This window comes from Tyto alba, unplaced genomic scaffold, assembly GCF_018691265.1.
Source record: "Tyto alba isolate M040663 unplaced genomic scaffold, T.alba_DEE_v4.0 Super-Scaffold_16, whole genome shotgun sequence".
NCBI classification, from domain to species: Eukaryota; Metazoa; Chordata; class Aves; order Strigiformes; family Tytonidae; genus Tyto; species Tyto alba.
Genome location: NW_024881278.1, coordinates 13,933,799 through 13,947,606, shown reverse-complemented (window position 1 = coordinate 13,947,606; position 13,808 = coordinate 13,933,799). Strand labels below are relative to the sequence as shown.

At 45.3% G+C, this 13,808-nt stretch overlaps 1 long non-coding RNA gene across 1 annotated transcript; it reads right to left on the bottom strand.

The window, feature by feature from the left end:
- Positions 1–362: 362 nt before the first annotated feature.
- LOC116960793 lies at positions 363–13,613 on the bottom strand. The gene is made up of 4 exons (XR_006165009.1): positions 13,532–13,613; positions 12,911–12,993; positions 3,311–3,364; positions 363–2,152 (listed from the first exon to the last, which is right to left on the bottom strand). It is a non-coding gene; the product is annotated as an uncharacterized LOC116960793 (long non-coding RNA).
- Between the last annotated feature and the right edge of the window lie 195 nt (positions 13,614–13,808).

Sequence of the window (13,808 nt, the reverse complement as noted above, 5' to 3'; positions counted from 1 at the left end):
TGAGACTTGGCTTATCTAGTTTTTGGTACTGTTTAAAGATTATTTTTTTATTACAAATTTTGAAATAGCTATTTACTGTCAAAGGGACTCTTTTGGAAAGACTCTGTCATAGTTTATATCAAAATAGGGGGGTGAAAACTTTAATCTGCTGTTACATTACTCTACATAGGGCATCATTAATGCTAGGAATATTTATATACAGTCAAGTGAGTTCATTTAAAAAAAAAAATCACAGTGCTTGTTGCCAGTAAAAAATACAGGTCTGAACCTTACTGTTTTCTCCACCTTTTAAAATAATTTTATTTCTACTCTGAGAGTCAGTTTTTCAGAAATAGCCAAGTTCTGTGATTTTTTTTTTTTCTTTTTACTTGAGTGTCTAGAGTGTCTATTATGCAACCATGCTCTGTTTTCTTTGACAGCCGATCAGTGTCAGTATTTCAAAATGTAACATTATGCAAGGTTTTGTGAATAATGCAATGTCATTGAAAGATGTAGAATTTAATCTCTGAAAATACTTTTCAGATAAGGCTTTGAACTACGAATTTTTAAGGTAGTGCTTTTTCCAATAGACTTGTTCAAGCTAATCTACTTTGATATTTAATAAGGACATCACACAGGTGATTTAAACAAATTTTTAAAAAGCACGTAAGGGTTTTTGAGCGTTGTGTGTGTCTCAGCTGGGACAAGTAAGTAATTCTTGCTCTTTTAGTTTTCTGTCCTCATTTCTTATATTTGCAGTGCTTCAACTTAACAGCTGCAGACTAAAAGGTATTTTCTTTGGAAATCTAAATCACTAGAGCTCTGTCTGCTGATTTTTAATGTCTATGTGAGAGTTCATTTTTCTGTTTGTTGTCTTGTTTGGGATTTTTTTTTTTTTCTTAACTAAAACAGTTATGGGGCCAAATCATAATACAGTCATCTGCAAACATGATTTTACTTAGTGTATTGCATGTGTAGACAGGATGTGAAATATTTATATGTACTAGAAGAAAAATCCTGCTTGGCTTAACAGGGTTGTAGCACATTGTTAGAAACCATTTATTTCTGTGAAAGCAGAGTTGACATTTGAAGGAAACTGGGGGGGGTACCTTCAAATACTGAAGGATCACTACTGCAGCTGGTGGTTTTCTGCATATTTGTGCTTGCCAAAGACTGGCCTTTCACTGAGCAATTCTGCATAACTTAAAATTGTAATTTAAAAGGTAACTTAGCAACAGATTCTGTCAGTGCAACAAAATGTATTGTCCTGGTGAGTGACAGGAGTATATCATGTATATACTGGAGTGGTTTTAGTTGTGTAAAAGTTCATATGTATTTACTAGAAATATATATATATATTCACTATGTGTGTATATACACACAAGTTTTAAAATTCTATTGAGTGATTTCTCATCTTATTGGACACTGTCACCTGTGTATAAAGTGAAGTTTTGTTCATGATGTTAACATTGTGCAGCATGGCCCAGGATGTGAAAATGGAGAGGGCAGGATTTACTCTACTCCCTAGTTGGCTACTACATGAGATACTCAGTGACCTGGCAACTCGAGTGAGCAAAGCATTTATCTATTGTGTTCATTCACAGATTTCAGCTTGCTGCATGCTCTGCTGAACTGCTGTCTCCTTCACCCTCAAGAAATCCTAATACTCCCACTGATGCACAGCTGTCAGGTAGGCTGGGGTGACACCCATCTTGATGCAGGTGTCACTCAACAGCCTGAAGTCCTATGGGAGGTGCCACGCATTGGTGTTTTACCTACCTGATCCCTATCACTCCCACCCCTCCTCTCCAAACTAAAATGTATGTCTCATTCCATCTAGTCTCAGATGTGGCTTGGGCATACACCAGTCTCTAACATGTAAGACTGAATCTAAGTCCACAAACAAAAATGCAGTGGTAAACCTGCCTAATGCAAACCCAAGCTGTTCACTGGTGGGAGATATGCAGCCTGCTTGCAGCATTTAGCGCCTTTGGTAGAAGCATGTGCAATTCAACAATTTGGCCTTGTTGCCTTCTGCCCATGCAGTTGTTGCTCGTGCTTACTGCTGTGTTTCCTCTTGCCACTTCACTGTTTCTTTTGGCTTCAACTGTTCCAGGATTGTTTTGTTTATAAAGTGTCTACTGCGTACCAAAAGACAGCAGATGCATTCTGCCTGCAGAGTGCACAAGAAGCAGCACAGTCACAAAGAAAGTACAAGAAACAGGACACCCTTTGCAGAACCATGCAGTATTCCCACAGCAGCTCTCACTGGATACTCAAGGTCTCATTCCTAACACCTGACTTCAGGATTTTAAGGGAGTCCCCTCAGAAAGGAGTCAGTCTGTGCTAGAAATGTTGTCTCCTGGTTCACAGAGAGAAAAGGACACGTTTGCAATATGAGGTGTCTCAGCAAGAGCCTTCTAAACACTGCTGAAGCTGGGCCAAAAAGGGCTGGTAGATACAGCAAGGTCACAGCACATGGCTACCACAGTCAGGAAAAGGAGCAGTGGTTTGGTCCCCCATACCTTCTTTGCACCAGTTGCTAGTGAAGTGTCCCCCATGGGGCAACTGGATGAAGTCAGGTGGACTATCTCTCTGAGCAAATGGCACTCACTGATGCAACTCTGGTGAAGAACACCTCAGGGTCCATTATCCTTGCAAAATGAAGTATTTGGATGTCTCCCTCCTACTCCCAAACCAGTAAATTTCTCTGTTCTGTTCTTGCCTTCCTAGGTACTTCCAGTTAATCCACACAGTGTGTTTGCCTTCCTCTTCCTTGTAACTCAAATTGCATTTTGGTTTAAATTGAATATATGACTATTTTTCTTTATTGTTTCCCTACGTGTCTGGTCTCCCTGTTCCTGCATTAGAGATGCTTCTTGGCAGCCACGGGAGGGCAGTAAGTCTATAGGGAGAAGTACCAGCCATTTTAAAGTACTCTGCTGTGTGCCCCTTGTTTTTCAGTGAGGCTGAAGGCCCTGGAGTCTCCCTCATGGGAGGGAGAGAGCAGGCACCCCACACCCCAGCGTGGCTGCAGTTTTTGCATAGCACGGGAGAGGCTTTGAGTGAGAGTAAGCTCACGCTGTACCAGAATCCATTTAAAACCAGCTGGTTTCAATGTGATGCCATGTTCAGCACTGCAGCTCTAGGTGAGGTGCTGCTGTTACATTGCACACTGCATTTTGTTTGGGTCCTCCCCTATTTTTTTAAAAAAGTATTCAGTCCTAACTTCAGTCCTATGAACCCCAAGCATAAGTCAGGGGCTCCTCCAGACATGGCTAAAATAGGTTTTCTTCTGAGTATCAAGAAGCAAAGGAATAATTATACTTACTGCTTTGTTATTCCTCCTCTTACTTGCAGTTCTGTCCCAGCTGGTCTTGCTAATCTGGGGGGGGAAAAAAGAGCATGCTGCTGTCATTGCAGCTCTTGGCACTGGGGAATCTAGGGTCTAGATAGATTGTCTGTGCCCTCAGCAGGACCAGGGGCTATCTAGTTTTCTTGAACTCACTTGTTTTGTAAGAAAGCAGCCTGGACAAAGGTGGTATCTCTGCCAGAACTTCTCCTTCCACACTACTCATATACCCCCTAACACATTGTTGCATCCCTTGTTGAATTTATCCTTGCTTCTCCTGCCCCCAGTAAGGTAAAGTGATGTGAACAGTTCACATTCTACAAATGGGAAACAGAGCAAGAGTAAGACTAAATGCAGGGTTTAAGCTTGGTTACATAAGAATGTTCTGTCCAAATCAGATCAGGGTATCAAACATGATCACTCAAGTCACTATTGTTTCTTCCCTTTGCTGTAAATTTGCTATCACCCATCTTTTCCAACTCTAAATTCAAGACCTTTGGCCATAGCACTCGAGGAGTTAAGTGAACATGAGCTCTTCTCCTCTTCTTCGTGTGAGACATTTGTTTGACCCAGGAGCACAATTTTGGGAGGTGTCAGTGCTTGGCACTATTTATGGCTCAGTATTAAAAAGATATAAATAAACAGAGACTTTGAAGTGGAACTAGCTCAACTCCTTGATATAGAAACCTGAGACAGGTACAGGGCCAAGTGGCTGGAATGGAAGTTTTCCAAAACTGGGAATGTTTGAGTCCTATCAAATGCAGCCTGAACTAAGTGACAGCTCCCAAGGCCAACGCGGGATTGGGTCTGCGCAGAAATAAATGGTGTGAAGCCTGGCATTCCCCAACTGCCTTGCAGGGCCTGAAGAAGGGGGCAGAGCAGGAAAAGCATTAGGCCTATTTTTTCTTACATCGTCATTTTTTTTATGGTCTCAGGGAGACCTTGCTCTCCTCCATATAAAATGCAAGTAATGCCGCAGCTAACTTGCATTTAAACAGACTAGGAACAGTGTAAAAAGTGTGAGTGCAAGTGTGGAAAACTGATCCAACCTCGTAACTTAAACCATGCTATCTCCAGTCTTTACAAAGCTAAATATAAGCAATTATAATGCTCCCTGACTTGGTAGAGCTGCATCTGTTTATGAAAGAATCTAAGCCTTCCTTCAAACCCAGTGTAAGACAAGCAAGATCGCTGGAGCTGAAGGTAGGTATTAAGGATTATTTTTAAAGCTACCTATCCACAGCTTTGATGTACCAACAGATAGTAGCAATAAAATGCCAGTAGCATTAACAGAATTATTCCAACAGGAACATCCTTCCCCTTCGTCATGCCAGAAAAGACAGGCCCTCTCTGTAAGCCCCTACCAAATATGGCCTTTGTGATATTTTGGGAAGTTAAAATTTGAGCTATTTTTGTTCTCCAATTATTTTGCTAATGGTCTTTCAGAGTGTTATGTGCAGGTGTCAAGAGGCATGAAAACTGTTTGACTCTTCCTTCATAAGGAAAAAAAAAGTCTGATTTCTGTCCCTATGTGACTTGGGTGGGCAAGCTAAGAACTGAAATGGCAAACACTGAATAATCCCAGACAGCTCATCATGCTGCCAATTCAAACTCTAGGTTGTGCAGAAAACTAAAGTGGAATAGAAATCCAGGCTATAGAGGCTCTGAGCTGTGGCTGGTCATCCCAGGGAAGAATACAAAGGTAGTAAAACCAAAACATATCTGAGCCGTAGGTTAAGCTTACAAAAGAGTGGGGCGCTGGCTTCTCTAAGTAGGCTCGTTATGCCAGTACAGCTGTAGCTTTAACGACTTAAGCAGGACTGGGAAAGGAGGGCTAGCAGGGTACACAAATCAATACCAAAGGCCCTTAGCATCAAAGGCTCGGTCATCTTCTCTGCTACATTGTGTGTGTGCATGCTTTTTAGTGTTGCCATGAAATAGGAGTGCTGTTGCAGAGCACAGTGAGAACACTGGTCTTCCAGGAGAGGAACCCTATTTTCTACGCTTTGAAAGCAGGTCACCAGTTAAACTGAAGTGACAGCTGTTGGAGTCCGTGGAGTGGTTGGCACAGGATGTAGTCACTGTCCAGGCTTCATCGTTAGCTACTGTATCGAGTGGGACTGCTGAAGGAAAGGGACATCTTTGTGCTCCTACCTTGGGCTCCTCCAGGCTAGAAATCTCGGAAGTGTCTGCGAGTTGAGGAGAGAGTGAACCTGCACTGCTGGTTCTCGGCACCGCTGTGCCTGAAGGCAAGCTCTTTTCCCTGTGCACAGCTACACAGCATGTTGAAATTGCTCTGCTGTGCTTCCACAGAGGCTTTCTAAGCGCTTCTTTAGGCGTCGGGCTTCAAGAGCACAACAGAGCAGAAGAATGCCATTAGCCCTATTTTACAGATAGGAATAATTAGCTCAGGGTCAAATGAAGGGCTTAGCCTGGATGTCTGGACCATCTCTTGATCAGTCATTCCTTCCAGAGGCTGCTGGCATCTCCCTCTTGGCTGCATTCAGATACGTGTCTGTCAGGATGTTCTGCCACCAGTTGATCTCTCTCTCCAGGTATGCAGACGCATGTAGATACTAGAGGTCAGAATATGCAGTCCTTCTCAACTGACCTCAGGAATTAGATCAATAGCCACAGCAAAGCGGAAAAGGGGTCAGTCAGCATTGAAAGGCAGCAATGCTTCTGCTTACCCCCTAGACTGACTGCTAGATGTAAATTGTTGGGACTACATGCAAATCATCTTCAGGCAAGTGGATGGAGTTTATGAGTTTGTCCATGTGCCACACAGGCACTCAGAAAACCCTCGCAGCTTTCCCTGTCTCTCTCCCACACCTTGCTGCATTTTGGAACAGTGGGGCAAGATGCCAGGAAGCCAGAACAAGGACTGGTTCTCAGGGCAGTGAAAGAAAACACGGTGTCTTGGGGATGATTCCAGGCTGGGGCAAGGTGTGCTCTCCAGCTCTGTGGCACATGGCAAGGCCGTGCCAAAAGCTGGGGGCAATGGCTGAGTTTGGCAGCACACTTTACCATTAGCCTGCACAGCAACCTGTGATGAGCAGTGTTAATTCCTAGTTCCAGTGAAGTATTCAGAAAGAGCCCCGTTTCTCCCTTATTCTCTGGCTCCAGCCCACCTTTCTGTTTAGAACAATTCTGCACAAACTGTTCCAGATAACCCTTCTGCCCTTCGCAGAAGGGTCTTTGGAGTGGCTAAATGCAGGCAAAGGACTTGCTTCTGTTTGCCCAGCTTCAAAATTAATTTGCTGTGTTTACCCAGGGGTTGAATGGCTTCAGTATTTATCATCTGTAAAGTGAATCCTGGCTGGAAGCTACAAAGAACTGAGCCTTTCCACTATGCCTGGGCAGGATCAATTGACGTATGTGTAATCAATCAGGTGGCAAGAGGAGAGGGCAAAGCACTCACCAAACTATGCAAGTAAATGCAATTTACAATGAGAAGAAACAACTGATCTGTCTAGCCCAGAGATAAAGAAGAATTACAGACTGAATAATGTTTAACTGAGTCTCACAGATCTGGGGAGAAACAGAAATATTCTTGAGGCACACAGCTGCTAATCAGACTGCTGCACTCTTCAACTTCATCTCATCCAAAATGGCTTTGCTCGATAACCCTAAAATACACTGTTGTGCAACAGAATTTGGACAGGCAAGCATGATATTGTGAATGTTTTACAACACTAATTGTTAAGGTGGCAGGGGCAAAGTGCCTGTCCTTGCCCTATGCTGTCCCACACGTTATTCAAAGACAAAGACTGGTATCATTTTCTTCCGTTTAGTGCTTCTATCGGCAGCCTCTCCACCTGGCACCGTCCTTCTCTCAACATACTCCACCCCCACGGGCTCATCTCCAATTTTCCAAAGCACCCGGTGCCCACTTAGCACCCGTGTAGCAAAGTTTGGAGGGAGAAGTGGGTGGCATAAGCCACAGCTGAGCGTGGCACGCTGGTGTAGCATGGCGTGCTGCACGACTTTTTCTGGCAATCCTCTGTCAGTGATGAACATGTTTGTAGTTTGGGCTTGTTGTGGCTTGTTACCACCTCATCTAGAGAGTAACACCTAGTTTTCTTTTCTTTCATAACCTAAAGAGAGAAGAAAAATCCATGTACCTATATGTAAATTTCCAGTTTGTGAGAGCATATTTGCAATTCTTTTTTCCAGTTGGAGAGAAAACCATGTTATCCAGCCCACTAAGTGTGTGTGTGTGGAGGTCAGGGGCAAACCCTGGTGAAAGATAATGAGGCTATGATCTGCCCCACACCCCTGAGAAGAGAAATCCAGGCGAGTACCATCTAAAATGCCTTAAGAGCAGCCTTGCTACCTTTTATCCAAATAACTATTAGAGTTGACCCGAGCATTGATGGGCCTGCACCCACCTTCTGTTAGAGTTCAGTCCTGTATAGTCAATGCACTGGAGCTACAAATACCCTGTCCAGAGCCACTGCTGTCTGTTTTGGACAGATAATAGCAGGAGACAAGAAATGCTTGAGACAAGCTTTGCTACCAATGCTGGCCTCCCAGGCCTCTGTTGGTCTCTTCCCTGCAGATCCACGGACCTAATAAATCACCTCCATGGTTTGACGCCCTTCACCCTTCCTTCCCCAAAGCAGCCCCTCTCTGGGTCACATGGAACAGGTGAGTGGTGTGAGCACTGGCATGGAGAGGCTCCTGTGAAGGTAGCTTCCTCAGCAAGGCAAAACCTAGTGGGAAAAGGGAAGGTTTTTGTGCCTTCTTCCCTCTCCTTTTTTTTCAATTAGGGGACGAGGCAGCCCTTCAGCAGTCCTCTCCCTTCCACAGAACCTGTCAGCCACCTCTGCCCCCCTCCTCCCAGCCAGGGGGCTCGGGGCCCTCCAGCAGCCCCACTGGCATTCCCTGCCCTCTCCAGCTGTGTGGAGCAAGGCTCCTTGCTGAGAGCCCCAGAAGGAAAATGGGGGTGGAAACTGTGAAATACCTGTCCCGCACCTTGCATTGAGTTCTTCCTCTTGGACAGAAAACATTCATCTTGAGAACTGCCACACTGTCTCCTTCTGACAGCACTAAATCATCTTAAAAATAAAGTGCTCACTGACTGATTGAAATGGAGCCTTGTCTCTGTCCCTTTGCAGTGAGGGGAGAGAGAAAGGAAGGACAAGTGCAAAGAATGCCTGAGTGCTTTGGGATGAAAATACACAGTTCAGGAATCAGAGCAGTCCTAAGCATTACAAAAATAGCTCATCATTTGGATCCTATGATGATACTGGACGTGCATCTACCACTGACTGAGTCAGAGAGATCTCATTTCTTTACAAGGCTGTTGCTCTCATTCTTGGCCATAAAGCCGTGTAAATAACATATGGTACAAACAGCGTCACTGAAACCTGTCAAAGTTTTGAAATACCTACAAGTTAACTACTAAAACCAAGCCACCTGTCCAGTGACTTCTACTTGAGCCGTCCCAGTTCATCATCCCTATATTATTATAGTATGTTGATGGAACACCATAAATCTTCGTAGTCAGATAAGACATTCCTCCTGCCCTGAAGAAATTATCCTCTAACGAAGATGAGTGAACAAAGGCAAAACCCCTCAGAAGGTAGCTTATCTGAGCCTCAGTGGTTGCTTGGAGAAGGAGGACTGAGAGAAACATTTCCAGAGCAGCTTTTGCTTTGTGGTTAGCTGTGTGAACACAGGAGAAGGATGGTGACGTATATTTTATTGTGGTCAAACAGCTTGGGCCTGTCCTTTGCAAGAGGATTTCTGAGCATTCTCTGAATAGCCTGGATACTTGTCAACTTAATGACATGACCAATAGTTGCTTAATTGAGACTCCATTAACTCTTTTTTTTCTGAAGGTTAGTTGTCTGCCTCTTAAATTCCTGTTGCAATGGAGCTCTTCTTACTGCAGGGCCCAAAGATCCTTCCAGGCTCTGGTTCTCTAACTTTCTTTGTTTGAAGAAGTTTAGCCACTCTGGCCTGCTCCTCTCTGTGTTCCTCTCTGGGAACTGGGCCCACTTTGTATGAGGCTTTAAAGAAGCCAGCTTTCACGGAGTTCTTCAAAGCAGTTAGCATCAGACCTGGCAGAGCTTTTCTTGGGTGTTCCCTGGCACCCAGTAAGTTGTGAACTGCTAGGTGGTGAGCGAACAGACTCCTCTCAGAAAAAAGCAAACAGGAAGAGGAGAGCAACCCTGCCCAAAGGCTGACAGCAACCCTTTTGGAAGTCACAGTCCCAGAGCCCTGGACTTGCTCTTCCTGGTGTTCTCTTTGCTGCTTCTACTCCAGACCCGCAGCAGAGCTGTTTATGCACCTCATGAAATTGCATCATTAAGCCCTTTGTTATATAAGTATCAACAGGCAATGTGAGGCGAAGATACGATGGCATGGCTGAAGCGTCTGCTATGGACTCAGGACTTCCAGCTGCTGTATCAAACTTTCCCAGTGACGTTGAGCAAGGTACTGACCTCTCTCTGACTTTCAAAATCAGGGTATTTGGGGAATTAAAGAATCTTCAGAAACCATTTTAACACCAGTCGAGAAAAGGCTCTGGGGAAGCGTGACCAACTATTAGTTAGAATTTAAATTTATTATAATTTCTATTATGTTTATATATTAGATATGAGGATAGATATATTGTTACAGTAGTTACAGCTGTACTGTATTTTATAGTATTGTAATAAAATCTATCATACTTTTATTATAACTTAATATAAGATTAATTAAAAGAATCCTTATAGGTATAAGATTCTTGCTAGAAATGCTCATGTTTCTGGATAAGGCAGCAAGTATGTTGAAATTTGACTGAATGTAACACTACCGAACAAGATCTGAGAAGCAAATGACAGTTGTAGTGCCAAAAATGTGTTGTGGCTGATTTCTTAATAATGTTCACTTCTTGTTCTTATAGGTAACCAAGAGACTCCTCAAAATCTGTGAACTTGCTTTTCCACAGGACTGCTGGGGCTTGCTCTGTAAATTCAGATCTGCATTGCACAGATCTACGAAAGAATGCAGGCATAGAGCACAAAGATTACATGAGATGTGGACACTGAAGTAAAAACTTTTAATCTGCAACAACCTCCTGCCACTGTCACATCCTACTGGAGGCACTAAGGCACCAATGGATGCCAACATTTAGGTTTTTACATAGAAGTTTCCTGGGTTTCTTCTCTCTATCCCACTTGGAAGGGCTTTATCTGGCAATCGTTTGCACAGGGCATTTAGCAGATCAGCTCCTACACAACCCCTGACAGTTGATTCACAGCATGGATGAAGCAGGTGTCACTGCTGTTTTACATACAATCCTTTGGTGGAGGGCACAAACCCAGAATGGGGCAGCCTGGGCTGATCCCCACAGGATTTGCATCCACATCTCCTGCCTCTGAACATGGTACAGTTTGCACAAGATCAGATTGTACATTTGTCTGGGATTTGGAAGGGATGGAGGACTGCTCGGTTCTCATTTCCTCTTGCTGAGCTTTCCCATTGTGTAGAGCCAAATAATAAGAAGAATATGGGTAAGGCTGGAGAGAGGAGAAGGCAAGACCGTGCATAATGATTAGGGTCCCAATGTGAGGGTGGAGTGCTCTAAGTCTTCACAAGCAGAGAGAGAACCTGAGTTTGGACCTCCCACAGCCCATGGGAACTGCTAACGTATGGCTGCTACATAAACCACTGATACACTTTTTGAAGGAAAGGATGACTCTCTGGTCTATTTTTGAAGTACAGCACTCTACCCCTTCTTTTTTTTTTCCAGGGTCAGGGTTCTAAGTCTCATAATTGGTAGCACTAAATATTGAGTGTTTTTTAATATTCTACCGTTTTTCTCCAGTTTACAGAGAGATCTTGCACGGCTTCTGCCATGGAACAATTCTCCCAGTGCTTTATGTACACCGTGTTCAACTTTTTATTTAGGATTGTAGACACAGTTAGGCAACATCCCCACAAAGTTAGCCTCTGGATTCTGGATTGTGAGTCCTGCCCCTATTCCCCTCAAGAACTAAAAAGTAATGAAAAAGGACATAACGTATCTGTTCCCAGCAGCTTCAGCCCTACTTTCAAGCCTATCTCTTTGCATTCCAAATTGGGTGGGGAAAAAGACCCGTCTTTAGTCTAAGTATAGAAAGAGCTAGCCTTGCATTCAAGTTCAAGGGGTCTTTTAAGGCTGCAGAAAGCCTGGCAACAGAAGGTGTGATGCAAATTGAACAGCAGCGGCAGAAATACCCAATGGTTTACCACGTGGAAATAAGGGGAACCAGCCAGGCCTGTCTTTGAAAGATGGGGAGAGCTTTATCCTGTGCTTCTTCTGCCTACATCTCAAACTATGACAGCGTGCCCATGAAGAAACCCATGCAGTTCTCCGTGCTCAGCACAGTGAGTAAGACATATTTCACAATTAATGCCGAGCTGACGCAAGCAAAGTGATGTTACACAGAAACTTAGAACTGACAGCCAAATTCAGTACACGAGTAGATAAAAGAGCGTCCTTAGAAAAGACATCTGAAACGTATCTCTTTCCAGATAAAGGTAAAGAGGATCTTTCCTCTAGAGAAAATAGTATGGAATTAACCACAAATAGAACAGTTAATTTGTTTGCATTTCTGGAGGTGTCAGTGTCAAAATTAAGAAAACTAGGCATTTTTTTGACCAAACTTCTCAAGGCTGGTATCTTACTGCAACCATGTTCTTGCATCATCTAACACATCCAGTCTCCATCCCATTCTCCAACATGAAAGTGTCACATTTGGTCTTTCCATTTCAGATATATTGTGCCTACGCACGGCCTGTGCGTAGAGCAATTAAGCCAATAATGTGTCTTCCCCAGGGAATTGTTTTTTTAACCTTTCAAGTTCAAATCTAGCCTTTCTAGTACTGACTGTGGCTTGCTTCCAATTGGATAATGTCTCGGTGATGAGTTTTGCTCAATTTATTTGTAGCTGTCTGCTCAGTGCCTAGCAGAGACCTCCTCACAGCCTATGTGGGAAGCTGAGAGGGGCTAGAGTGGGAAGCATATTTTTTTATTAAAAAAAAAAAAAAGAGAAGTAATATTTGAACAATATTTTCTGTGTTCATAAATACCAGTCAAATAACCTTTGGTATGAGGAGCTGGAGATAAGGGATATAATTATCCTCCTCTACAGAGGAGGGGAAGTTCAGCACTAGCAGGTTGGCAGCAATATTCACCAACGGGCTGCGTAGAGTTAAGCCCTTGTATACATTTATAACAGACCATTTATCCAGTTTCCTTCTTCATAAACCCACAGCACCCTCAGCTCCTACTGACTTTGATATAGGTCCTTCAGGGTGGATTTAAGTGCTTGCTGAAGCTACTAGTTAGCTGAAAAGGTTGGCCAAAGCAAGCAATTGACAATGTTGAAATTAAAGCTCAGGGCTGTTGGTCACTCCTGGAAGTTACGCTACAACTAGAGGAGAATTATGAATCCTGTTTGTTTTATGAAGAAATGAACTATTTAATCTCCAAACCTCATCTGAATATACTTCTGCACTAATACAGCCATGTGGCAAATGCACCATAAAGAATGTATTGTTATTTTTCAGACAGGAAAGTTGCTGACAGGGTCAGGCGCTTACCAGAACATCCAGAAAAGCACAGAGCTAGCTGTTACTATTAGCCCCTTGCAGCATCTGTGAGACACCACATCGCCGGAACCAACCTGTGGGAAACAACACGCTATTTTTGTTTCCAACACGTACACGAGCATGCAATCTCCCACATCTGTGTGAGCAGGATCAACCGCGATTTGAAGCCAATGCTTTGAAAAAAAAAAAAAAAAAAAAAAAATCACACTGGCATCCACGCACAAGGGTTTCTCGGGCACGGAGCGCCACGAAATGGAGTTGCTCAGCGTTCGCGCGGGGCCTGCCAAGCGCCAGGGCTCCCGAGCATCTCCCCCGGGGGGCCGGCGGGACTGCCTCAGCGGTGACACCCCCCCCCCCCCATCCCCCTCCTCCCCCCCGGGCCCTCGTAAGGCGCCGGGGGGGGACGAGCGCTGCCCACCCCCGCCAGGCAGCCGCGATGGCGGCGAGACACCGCCACCCCTGACCGCCAGCCCCACACCCGTTCAGCGCAGGAGCCCCCCCCCCCCCCCCCCCCCGGCTCGCAGGGAGCCGCCCGCAGCACACGCACCTCACGCCTCACCGCCCCCCCACCTCCTCCCCGCCCCCCCGCCCAACGGCCGCCGCCGCACGGACCTCACGGGCCTCACGTCCCCCTGCCGCCGCCGCGGCCCCGCGCGCCGCCCCGGCCCTCTCCCCGCCCCCTCATTGGCCGGCGCCCCGCCCGAGCCCTCCTGCCATTGGCGGGGGCGCGGGGCGCACGGGCTGGGCACGCTCCTCCTCGGCGGCCGCTCCGCCGCGGCACGGGGAGGGGGGGCGGGGCCCGGCGGGAGGGGGGAGGGGGGGCACCAATGGGAACGGCGCTGGGGAGGGGCGGGGCCCAGGAAGGGGCCAATAGGGACGGCGCAGGGGC